The sequence below is a fragment of the Petromyzon marinus genome, chromosome 24 (genome assembly GCF_048934315.1).
Source record: "Petromyzon marinus isolate PM22_M1 ecotype Great Lakes invasive population chromosome 24, UKy_Petmar_22M1.pri1.0, whole genome shotgun sequence".
NCBI classification, from domain to species: Eukaryota; Metazoa; Chordata; class Hyperoartia; order Petromyzontiformes; family Petromyzontidae; genus Petromyzon; species Petromyzon marinus.
The window spans coordinates 17,857,563-17,869,758 of record NC_133690.1 but is presented as its reverse complement, the minus strand read 5'-3'; positions in this window follow the sequence as shown (position 1 = coordinate 17,869,758).

Sequence of the window (12,196 nt, the reverse complement as noted above, 5' to 3'; positions counted from 1 at the left end):
AGTCTCAATACTGCTTTCTTAGGATGTTCTTGCATTAGGATGTTTGGCAAATGACATTAATGAGTAGTTTGATTTGCTTGCAGGAGTCACGGTTATTTATGTCTGAGCTAGTGTGCACGTTCATTTGCTATGAAGCCATCTGGCCGCTTCGCAACCCAGGCTTACGGCACACAGAAAGCTTAAAGACCAACACAGACCCATAGTCTAACACAGAGCCATAGTCTCACAGAGAAACCCATGGACACACAGTCGCTCACAACACCCCACATAGAGACCAACAGAGTCACAGAGACCCATAGCGCAGGTTCGCACAACGCCAGGCTCAAACCTGCTTAGCTTCCAAAGTCTGACGAAATTTAGCATATTCAAGTGATTTAGACACATATTCTTTGTAACTCAGTGGGCTGGGGCGTGATTCACCAATCATTGCCATAGAAGGTGATGGCACCATCTATATGCACTTTGGCACAACAGATATCCGACCACTTTTGGATGTACTTAGATAATTAAATCCCACTGATCTACCACCTGTAATGAATAAGGAGAGGGTGAAGCTGTAAAACGTGTGTCCATGCCTTTCACCGCCACATCCTTGAAACCAGGAAACTACAGCCCCCTTTACAGAGGCCGCTGGGTCCACTAACCTCTGGCGACAGTCCCCCACTGTTGAGGATCATGTGACATCTGTTGCCGATGTTTCCACCATCATAGTGCCTCTTCCACTCCATCACTCCACATTTCATCGGTCGCCCCGCTGCCTCTTGTTTGTCCTCTGTAATTCCACCGCACAAAATGAATTAATAATGTTGGATCGCTCCACTGGCGCTCATCCAATGCACGACACCAAACTGTTGTTGTACCCTTGTGGATTTCAAAACTTAATCCGAGTTCTTATCAGCACGATCAGCATTGTGGACAGAGCCGCCTTTAGACATGCCCTGTGCTGAGGCACCATCATATATCGTATACAAAATCAAGATTTGACCACAAATTCCTTCCCATCCTCTGCAACCGTCACTTGGATTAAACGAGCTCCCTCTCGTCACAGTTTGCGAATGGATTTTTCGGGGAAACTGATGATAAAACTCGATTGTGCCAGAGTTACGGGTTGAAACTTGAAAGCACACGATGAGTTTCCGGCTACGGATATTAATGATGCCGAGCTAGATGTTGATGTTACATATCGCCCTTGTAGTTCGAGCTATCTCTCGTGTGACTTCATCCATTGAAAGCCTTGCCAAAGGCCCTCAAAACACAAAGACACAAACATGGTTTCCATCCAGTGAGCAATTACCAGAAAGCCACATTTTATCTCTCTTTTTTTTCTTCTATCCAAATGTTATCCAATTATGCTATCGGCGTAAAAATTTAAGAGCCGAAATGTTGAGCTGGTACTCTTGCAGGTCAGTGCCGCAGTGGTAGAGAATGGCCTGCGGATGTTTTTACGTACGCATGAAAGTTGAACTTCTTTCTCACCGTACGTAGCCAACTATACCCTATTTAATGCACACACCAGTGGTCGCTGCACATCCGCACGCACCCCACGTACAGAGGGATGTCCATTGCGTGGAAGTCAAACTGTTTATTTTCAATTCTTCGAGCTGGAATGTTAGCGACACTAAGTGAAGAAGCGTTCATAAAACGCTGCAGTGGGTTTTAAGTGCAGTCATTGGTGACCGGGCTGACACCGTCAATTCACTAAACGTTCGAGCCTATGTTCATCGCGAGTGGCAGAAACCCAGAGTTGAACCCAGGCTCTCAGTGGTTGTGGCCTCAGCGTCGCTTGACAATCTGAGATACCCGATCATTTTGGGGAGTCATTTTATCTCTCTTGGTGGCACCTACGATAGAGATGAGGGAAAAGTAAAAAAAAGTTGGAAACTATTCCATCTACCACATTGGCCCTTGAATGTGGCATAACATTGCATTCCTTTTTACATTTAGATGGATTAAAGATTAGAACTTTGATTTAATGGAAAATGTATGTTCGTTACTTTGACAATGTGAATGTAAGTGCTATGCAACGACGGCCGTGCACACAGCGGTGAAAACAAGTCGGAACGCCGTGGTGCGAGGTAACATTTGAATCCGTCTTCCGGAATTAAAAGGTAACAATTGTAATGCAGGGTCGTCTTAGCTAGGGAAAAATCCGCAAGCGTCCATCCATCACGTTCTACATCTTCCAACATACACGCAGTTGTGTGACAAGTCCGCATGTATTCTATTTTACTATAACGAACTTGCTCAAACAGACAATATGAAGGTGAATTTGTTCGTCATTGCAATTGGCTTCATGGGGATCTTTAACATCCATCATGAAGCGGACGGCGCAGAGTGTCATTACGGTAAAATACTCCCGCAGTGATGACCAGGGTGGCCGCTGGTGCAGAGTGTCATTACGGTAAAATACTCCCGCAGTGATGACCAGGGTGGCTGCTGGCGCAGTGTCATTACGGTAAAATACTCCCGCAGTGATGACCAGGGTGGCCGCTGGTGCAGAGTGTAATTACGGTAAAATACTCCCGCAGTGATGACCAGGGTGGCCGCTAGTGCAGAGTGTCATTACGGTAAAATACTCCCGCAGTGATGACCAGGGTGGCCGCTGGTGCAGAGTGTCATTACGGTAAAATACTCCCGCAGTGATGACCAGGGTGGCTTCTGGTGCAGAGTGTCATTACGGTAAAATACTCCCGCAGTGATGATCAGGGTGGCTCATGATGCAGAGTATCATTACGGTAAAATACTCCCGCAGTGATGACCAGGGTGGCCGCTGGTGCAGAGTGTCATTACGGTAAAATACTCCTGCTGTGATGACCAGGTGACCGCTGGTGCAGAGTGTCATTACGGTAAAATACTCCCGCAGTGATGACCAGGGTGGCTCATGATGCAGAGTGTCATTACGGTAAAATACTCTCGCAGTGATGACCAGGTGACCGCTGGTGCAGAGTGTCATTACGGTAAAATACTCCCGCAGTGATGACCAGGGTGGCTTCTGGTGCAGAGTGTCATTACGGTAAAATAATACTCCCGCAGTGATGACCAGGGTGGCCGCTGGTGCAGAGTGTCATTACGGTAAAATACTCCCGCAGTGATGACCAGGGTGGCTCATGGTGCAGAGTGTCATTACGGTAAAATACTCCCGCAGTGATGACCAGGGTGGCCGCTGGTGCAGAGTGTCATTACGGTAAAATACTCCCGCAGTGATGACCAGGGTGGCCGCTAGTGCAGAGTGTCATTACGGTAAAATACTCCCGCAGTGATGACCAGGGTGACCGCAGGTGCAGAGTGTCATTACGGTAAAATACTCCCGCAGTGATGACCAGGGTGGCTCATGGTGCAGAGTGTCATTACGGTAAAATACTCCCGCAGTGATGACCAGGTGACCGCTGGTGCAGAGTGTCATTACGGTAAAATACTCCCGCAGTGATGACCAGGGTGGCTTCTGGTGCAGTGTCATTAGGGTAAAATACTCCCGCAGTGATGACCAGGGTGGCTCATGATGCAGAGTGTCATTACGGTAAAATACTCCCGCAGTGATGACCAGGGTGACTCATGGTGCAGAGTGTCATTACGGTAAAATACTCCCGCAGTGATGACCAGGGTGGCCGCTGGTGCAGAGTGTCATTACGGTAAAATACTCCCGCAGTGATGACCAGGGTGACCGCAGGTGCAGAGTGTCATTACGGTAAAATTCTCCTGCAGTGATGACCAGGGTGGCTTCTGGTGCAGAGTGTCATTACGGTAAAATACTCCCGCAGTGATGACCAGGTGACCGCTGGTGCAGAGTGTCATTACGGTAAAATACTCCCGCAGTGATGACCAGGGTGACTCATGGTGCAGTGTCATTACGGTAAAATACTCCCGCAGCGATGACCAGGTGACCGCAGGTGCAGAGTGTCAATACGGTAAAATACTCCCGCAATGATGGCCAGGGTGGCTTCTGGTGCAGAGTGTCATTACGGTAAAATACTCCCGCAATGATGACCAGGGTGGCCGCTGGTGCAGAGTGTCATTACGGTAAAATACTCCCGCAGTGATGACCAGGTGACCGCTGGTGCAGAGTGTCATTACGGTAAAATACTCCCGCAGTGATGACCAGGGTGACTCATGGTGCAGAGTGTCATTACGGTAAAATACTCCCGCAGTGATGACCAGGGTGACCGCAGGTGCAGAGTGTCATTACGGTAAAATACTCCCGCAGTGATGACCAGGGTGGCTCATGGTGCAGAGTGTCATTACGGTAAAATACTCCCGCAGTGATGACCAGGTGACCGCTGGTGCAGAGTGTCATTACGGTAAAATACTCCCACAGTGATGACCAGGGTGGCTCATGGTGCAGAGTGTCATTACGGTAAAATACTCCCGCAGTGATGACCAGGTGACCGCTGGTGCAGAGTGTCATTACGGTAAAATACTCCCGCAGTGATGACCAGGGTGACTCATGGTGCAGAGTGTCATTACGGTAAAATACTCCCGCAGTGATGACCAGGGTGACTCATGGTGCAGAGTGTCATTACGGTAAAATACTCCCGCAGCGATGACCAGGTGACCGCTGGTGCAGAGTATCATTACGGTAAAATACTCCCGCAGTGATGACCAGGGTGACTCATGGTGCAGAGTGTCATTACGGTAAAATACTCCCGCAGTGATGACCAGGTGACCGCTGGTGCAGAGTATCATTACGGTAAAATACTCCCGCAGTGATGACCAGGGTGACTCATGGTGCAGAGTGTCATTACGGTAAAATACTCCCGCAGTGATGACCAGGGTGGCTCATGGTGCAGAGTGTCATTACGGTAAAATACTCCCGCAGCGATGACCAGGTGACCGCAGGTGCAGAGTGGCATTACGGTAAAATACTCCCGCAGTGATGACCAGGGTGGCTCATGGTGCAGAGTGTAATTACGGTAAAATACTCCCGCAGTGATGACCAGGGTGGCCGCTACATTCCAACCGTGAACGTCTGCAAGAAGCGCCACCGCCAAGGCTCCATAAACGACCGACGTGCACAAAATGCGCACACACACAGGGAGAACGAAGTGTGTGCGCGAACTCGCAATCAACCCACGTCACCAAAACCCTAACACAAAGCTCCGTTTATTAGTACTATTATTGATCTCTTTTATTACACAAATTAGACAAAGCGAGCTCGTTTAGAAGTGCCCAGGGCTTCTGCGCTGGCGATGTCTGGTGCTGACACGCTGCGGTGATGTGAATGAGGCTGCGAATCCCACATCTAAGGGGGTGGGGGGGGAGGGGTGTTTTTGTTGGCATGTGAAAGCAGCTGTCGTGCCTTTTTGCGGCAGCGACAACAACAACGACGACAAGAAGAACTGCTTTTGGAGTCGCTTTGCCTGGAGGTGACATAAAACACACAAAAGGGGTGGATGATCTAAAAACTTGCATGCTAATTCAAGGTTTGTTCCAAGATGTAAGCTGAATTATTTGAAAAATGAAGGGGGGTGGGGTGGGGCGGGGGATGCTCCACTATTAGTTGTATCGATCAGTTGGCACAAACCAATCTGAAGCCACAACATAAAAATAAACTTCAATGACTTGGGATTTCCTAAGCGGTGAGATTTTCGTGCCAATGCGTGCCGATGGTGGCAGGAGGAGCCGTTGCTGTTGGCTGAACAGCAGTGGCAGCATTGCGATTATCGTGCCCCTTATTAGCATAATTTATTGGAAGGCAGCAAAGCCACCACAATTCCATAGGAGTTGTAGGGGTGCTGCAATGGAACCGCTTGAAATTTCAGCGACTGCTACACAAGGGAGAAATCTGGCGAACAGGGCTCGACTCGACAGCCAAAGGACATCATCAACATTCTATCATCTTTCGATTTAAAGCTTTCGTGACTGCAAGGATTCATCTTCTTTGGTTCTTTCGGTAAAGTCACGTAGAATGAGAATAAAATAATAAAATAACACAATAAAATTATCACGACGAGAACTAAGTGCCGTGATAATTTTATTGTGTTATTTTATTATTTTATTCTCATTCTACGTGACTTTACCGAAATAACCAAAGAAGATTCGCATCATCATAATCAAAAGTATCAGCAACCATGGTCCATCCACTGCTGAAACGAACGCCTGCCCAAGCCGTCGCAATATCTCACGATCCTGCATAGTAATAAAAAATAAGCATTATTAAAATAACAACCGCCATTCGCCACTAAGTGGCGGTGACGTCACCACGACGCTTGTGCCAGACCATGTGCACCTTGAGGCCACGTGAAGTTTCGAAGGTCCGCCAGCAGGAGGTCACGGAACAGACACAGCAGGTGCCACGAGTTGACTCGCTGAGACGACTGGCAGATGCACCAACTGTGCTATCCACTCTGCCAACTTGCTGCGTTTTAATACGCCCGGCGCTCTGCTCGTTGTTATGAGCGTCGCAATAATTGTAGTAATCCACCCAGGACATGCGCTCGAGATGTTTCCTCGCTCCACCTTATTCGCGGAGGTACTCTTGATAGGCATTACATTCCTCAGCTGCCGTTGCGTAATCATTCATGAGCATCGTTCATCATACCTTCTATCAACGCGTCCTGCCGAAGTCCCACTTAACTTTTCTCAATACGTAGTTTGGATCATGCTATGAACCCTTGTGCGTTCTCTAATCCGCGCGCGCTCCTCGTTCCGTCTCTCAATATAATGTCAAGCGTCATATCTGCATGCTTGGGAGCTGCTGGGTCATTGTTGTTGAGAATGTTCTCAAGTCACAGGAAATGACCATGGCTAAATTAATGACATTATCAGCTACCATAAATATACCTCCCTAATATACCGTGTCAATAACGGAATTAATGGTAGCAGGAATTACCGTAGATTAATTGATACAAGTGAATGAATCCTAGACGATGTCATTAATTCTTAATTTAATATCAATTCTGCTTGACTTCCTCCATGTATCATTGCCCCATTGCGTGGCAGGAGACTGACAGACATTTTACGCTCGCACAGTGATTATTAATATAGGACATGCAGTCTTTGCAATATTAAACATGTCTCTCCCTGCCGAGCATGTAATATTTAATTAACAGGGCACTCAATACTCGTGAACGGATATTAATAATTCAGCGCAAGATCCATCAATTATTACTGTTGACAAAAAATATCTTGTCATCTTTTCAAGTGAGATTTAATGTAGCGTGTGTGTTTTCTCTCTCTCCAAAAGTTGAAGCGAGTGCAATTTATTGCTTATTTATTCGAGAGGCACAGCTCTCAATAACAAAAATCTCGCATCGATTTATTTGATTCTTTACACGCGTATACATTCCAAAGAGAGGCTTTTAGGTCGAGACGCCAATGATAATCGTCGGCAATAGCCGAGCCATTTCAGCGGTCACCCACATTAACCTACAAAAGACCTCCTCGACATGTCCGCAAGCAACACCATGTGTGAGTGTGGGTGACCTTCAAAAGTGGGGAGCAGTAGCACAGCGGTTAGCGCGCTGCCAACCCGGCATCCCGAGTTCGATTCCTGCTCACGGCCAGCACCAGTGACGATGATCTGAACCGGTCCTGGGCCTCCCCGAGGTCGAAATAGCCTTAATTGAGTGCCCGGTGCGGTGTGTAAACATCGCCACTGGGGAGACAAATGCGATCGGGCGTGGTGCTGTTCACCCCACCCCCTCGCTAACAGCCCATGCTCCTACAGCCTGTGCAGGCGAAACGGCGGATATTTGAACCGTATGGCGGGACCCCGGGGTCCGGAATAAACGGAAGTAAAAATCGTAATTAACTTATTTATTTTTGGCGACTCCGTCCTGCCGCGCACATAAACGCCGCGACCCGCCTGGAGCGGATCGTTCTGTTCTCGTGTCGTGTCCAAGCACAGCAGCGAGGACGAATGCGCAGGAGAGCTGAACAAGCATGGGCAGGATCATAAGTCTTATCCAACGCTGCTCAAACTGCCTACACGACTTAAGTCCTTTATTTGTCATAGCGGTTTGCATCATACAGTGAAACTGCTCTCTTATCGTCATTATTATTTGTGACCTACCAATGTCTGCAGCCAGGATCAATCGATGATAATGCTATTACCTTCAGATATTTAACAGATGAGATGCGTTGCACCGTTAATTCCTCCTGTTTGATAATACTTCTCTTGTCCGTATGCATCTGTGCAGATGTTTTTTTTGCGGTTAAGCCATAGTCCCCACTTACCGCTCGTGTCAATGCTGATAAGAGGAGCGGCAAACCACTACTCTGTAAAGTAACATTGGTATAAACACTTGTTACAATATGAACAGCGCATTGAAAACGCGTACTATTTGATGTACTGTTTACAAAGTGTCTTCACAAATCCACACTGAGAAACACCATAGCTTAATTTGTTATAGTGGCCTTAAAAGGAAAAAAAATCACGTGATAGGCGGAGTTTCAGGCGATGGCCCTTCTTCATAATCGTGCATAAACAGAGAGGCCAGAGGGAGAGAGGGGACAGAGGGGATAATAAGAGTTGTGTTACCAAACGTCGACACGTGTGTGTATATAGTATGCGTGTTAAACAAAAATTAAACATAAATTAAATTCGCCGACTCGAAGCACATTGAATACACGTTCGTGAAGTGTCACGAAGATTTCATTAAAAAATACAATAACAACAACAACAAAACGGCGCGATTTCGCGTTCCAAGCTCCGTTGTCCGCGCGTGTGCCGTGGACCACAATTGTGGGCCATGGGGTCAGCACAGCCATTAACGAGACGGCATTTCGTGAAATTGCTTCACCCGACTCCGCCGTGAAGTCACGTGGAGGCGCGTGGAGTCACGGCCTGTTGGTGCGGGGCAGGAGGCGTGCGGCGGGCGAGCGTCCTGCGTGAATGTTCGAGTCCAGGGAAGCGGCCACGGTGGGTGCCGTGGGAGGTCCGGAAACTCCACCCCCCGCCCGAACCCGACAATGTTAAGATGTTGGCTATATGGCTCCTTCTTCTTTCGTATGGATGATGTATATGCAGAGCCACAACTACAATTTCACATCCACGTTGGTCAAGCCCAGACGACCGCGTCAGGAGCAGTAGCGGAGTGTATCGCTGTGATGTCTCCCCCGTATCTGTGGATCAGGCATCGCGTCATTATACGATGTATGGTCTGTTCTTTAGAGTGGACCGTGAGCTTCGCCAAGATGCAGCCGCGACATTGCGGACGAAGCTCTCGGTATGTTTCAGTAGCCGACGCTTTCTCTCTCCCTCTCTCCCTCTCGTCCGATTGTGTACCACGAGCAGAGCACGCAAATAAACAAATCCCACGGACACTTTTTTCAGACATCGAAATCTCGCAGAGCCTCGAGCTTCGCACCGCTAAGGAGGTGCACGAAGCGGGCTGAGAGGCGACAGGACGTGTCCCGCATGGCGATGCGAAACGAGACAGCAGGAGGTTGCCCGGCTGCTCCCGCGAGCCGAGACGCGTCAAGACAAGCAGCTAATGAGCGCTCCGTCAAGTCGCAGTGCTAATGGTGGCCCATGTGCTGTGATTCAGGGCCGTTGCCCGAAACGTCGCCTATTCTATACTTGGTTATTTTTTAAGGGCACGCAGTGTTAATAGCGAATGTGTTGGGGGTTTTTGTGGATTTGTTTTCATGGAGGGAGGGCGAGATGCCGTCGAGCCAAGGAGGTTTATATGTAAACTTATATATAAACTTTTATATATAAACTTATATATATAGAATTTCGAATTCCCCTACACCCCACACCGTATTTAGCCGGGAGGTGGTGGTGGTGGCTACGCCGCACGTGGCTGCTGTAATCCAGAGCTATGGAGGCAGCAGCAAGGGTTTGTGGATCAGCGCACAGACGGCGTGAATCTCCCTTCCCGTGGGAATCGAGGAGGAGTCGCGCCCTGGCTCTGCCAGGAGAGGGCGGTACAGCAAAGTGCGGACTGTTATCAATTGTCCCATCTGCATGATGGGGTTGAGTTGAGCATTGCCTCCCTCGCACGCGTGGGATTTTCTACGTGCGCTCCGGTTTCCTGGCACACGTATAAACAACCTATTAATTGCCTGGAAACAACTCAATATATCGAGAACGGCAGAGCTTGGAATTTGTTGGTAGCGCCGGCTACTCGCCGCCGCCTGTCTGCTGCCTTGCGAGGCTTTGTCCGTGGTTCCGCGGCGATTACGAGACGCACTTTACATGAGCGGCGAGGCAACACGTAAACTAAAGCATTAGAATTGTGTTCTGTGGTGCTGTGCTCATATTTATGATCATACTCCACTGTGACTTGCACATGAAATGCAATGTTCTGCAATGGAATGGAACGGAACGACAACGGCTCGCAGCCACGCATGTTACTTTGTCATCAGAACGAAATAAATTAAATATCACCACCATTATCAACCATGGTCAATCCACTGCTGGATGAAGGCCTCCCCAAGCCGATGTAACAAACAATCCTCTCTCAAACACGGCCCGTTCATTAGCTTACTAAACATATAGTGGATATAGTATTTTTATTTTACCAGGTAAAGCCCACCTGAGCTATGTAGCTCTTTTTCAGAAGCATTCACAATTTGAGTAGAGTAGTGGCGCAGTGGTGAGCGCGCTATGATATGATTCTGGCATCCTGAGTCCGATTCCGGCCACGGCTAACACCAGTGGCGAGTGATATCAGAACCGGTCCTGTGCACCCCCCTCCCCACTGCTTCACCAACCTGCTTCACCAACCTGCTTCACCAACCTGCACTGACCGTGGTGGAGAAGTGTGGTCCAACGACCCCCGTGGGGAGACCAGTGGATCGACAAAGTTCTGTAAACAATGAATTCGAAATATTGACTCAAATATAACAAACATTTAGCAATGCGACACGGGAGTTGCGTGACCACACTTTATTGCCACACTGGTTCGTGCGGGTTGGCGAATGAAGGCAGCCCAAGACGGGTTCGGATAGCACTGGCCACTGATGTTATCCGTGGCTGGGAATCAAACGTAGATGGCCAGGGGTTAACGGCGATAGCCATTGCACCACCGCTCCCCTATTAAACGTAGCAACCTCCTAAATCTAATGCGAGTGCTGTGTTCTAAGCCCATAAACATGCTCACAATATATGCGAACGTCTCTGCTGTTTGGTATCTCATTAGCAAAATATATTGAGCACCCATTGTTTACACTAAATATTGATGTGTAACTGTTAAGGCCGAACAATTTTAATGAGCTGATGAGAGCCAAAAGGTCGAAACTAGTACAGAGTTTTTTTGTTTAAATTAACACTGCTGGGTAATAGTGAGCGCTGCGAAATGGAGGTGACAGTGGTTGGAACCGCATTGCGCTATGAACATGGCGACCTGAGTTTGTTTAGCTCTGGCTACGGCTAACATCAGTGGCGAGGGATATCTGAACTGGTCCTGGGTACACCCCTCCACCCCCCTCTTCCCCCCCACACACACTTCCACCAAACCTCCCTGCCCAGCGTGGTGAAGTATGGTTAAACAACCCCCACGACTGATACGGTGTGGGCAGGCATTTATCCAGCAGTAGATTGACAAGGGGGCTGTATATTATTATTCAGTTATACATGTAATATTGGTTCAGATAACTCATAGGCTGAATAATTACTATATATCATAGATGCGGAAGGAAGGTGTATTTACACTGCCGCATATAGTTGTTCACAGTTGTGCTGTAGGCTTGTACAGTTCTGCCCGATGTACTTTCGAAGTACACCACGTGTTGTTCGCCAACCATGTCCGACGTTTCGCTGCACGTCCTCGACAACCAGAAGGTCCCAGCAGTTTCCGCAGAAGCGCCCAGCACGTGCAGCGAAACGTCGGACATTTAGGCCGAACAACGCGCGGTTCAACCCAATGGTGCAGAAGGCTGTACCGTGTTAATTTATTGCATGCAACGTAATCGCCATAGGATGGATTTCCAAACTTAACATACAGCAGTTAAAACCTCGTCCGCTGCTTTCCTACTATCTTACGAGAGCAACAAAAGAATACTCTCATAATAAATATAAAACTTAATCAGTATTCACGAACTCGTAAAAGTGTTGCCCATTTAACGGAAACACGGGCCAACATTGCGCAGTCATCAACAACAACAACAAATCCTCAACACAATTGACAGTAACATCACTCATATGTGTTAATTGGCCCTTCTCAAATGACGCTCTTTCCATGTGCTACGCAGGACTATTGGTCCGAAACGTGGCACATCACACATGTGTAGTTATATTAAAGTCACACATGGT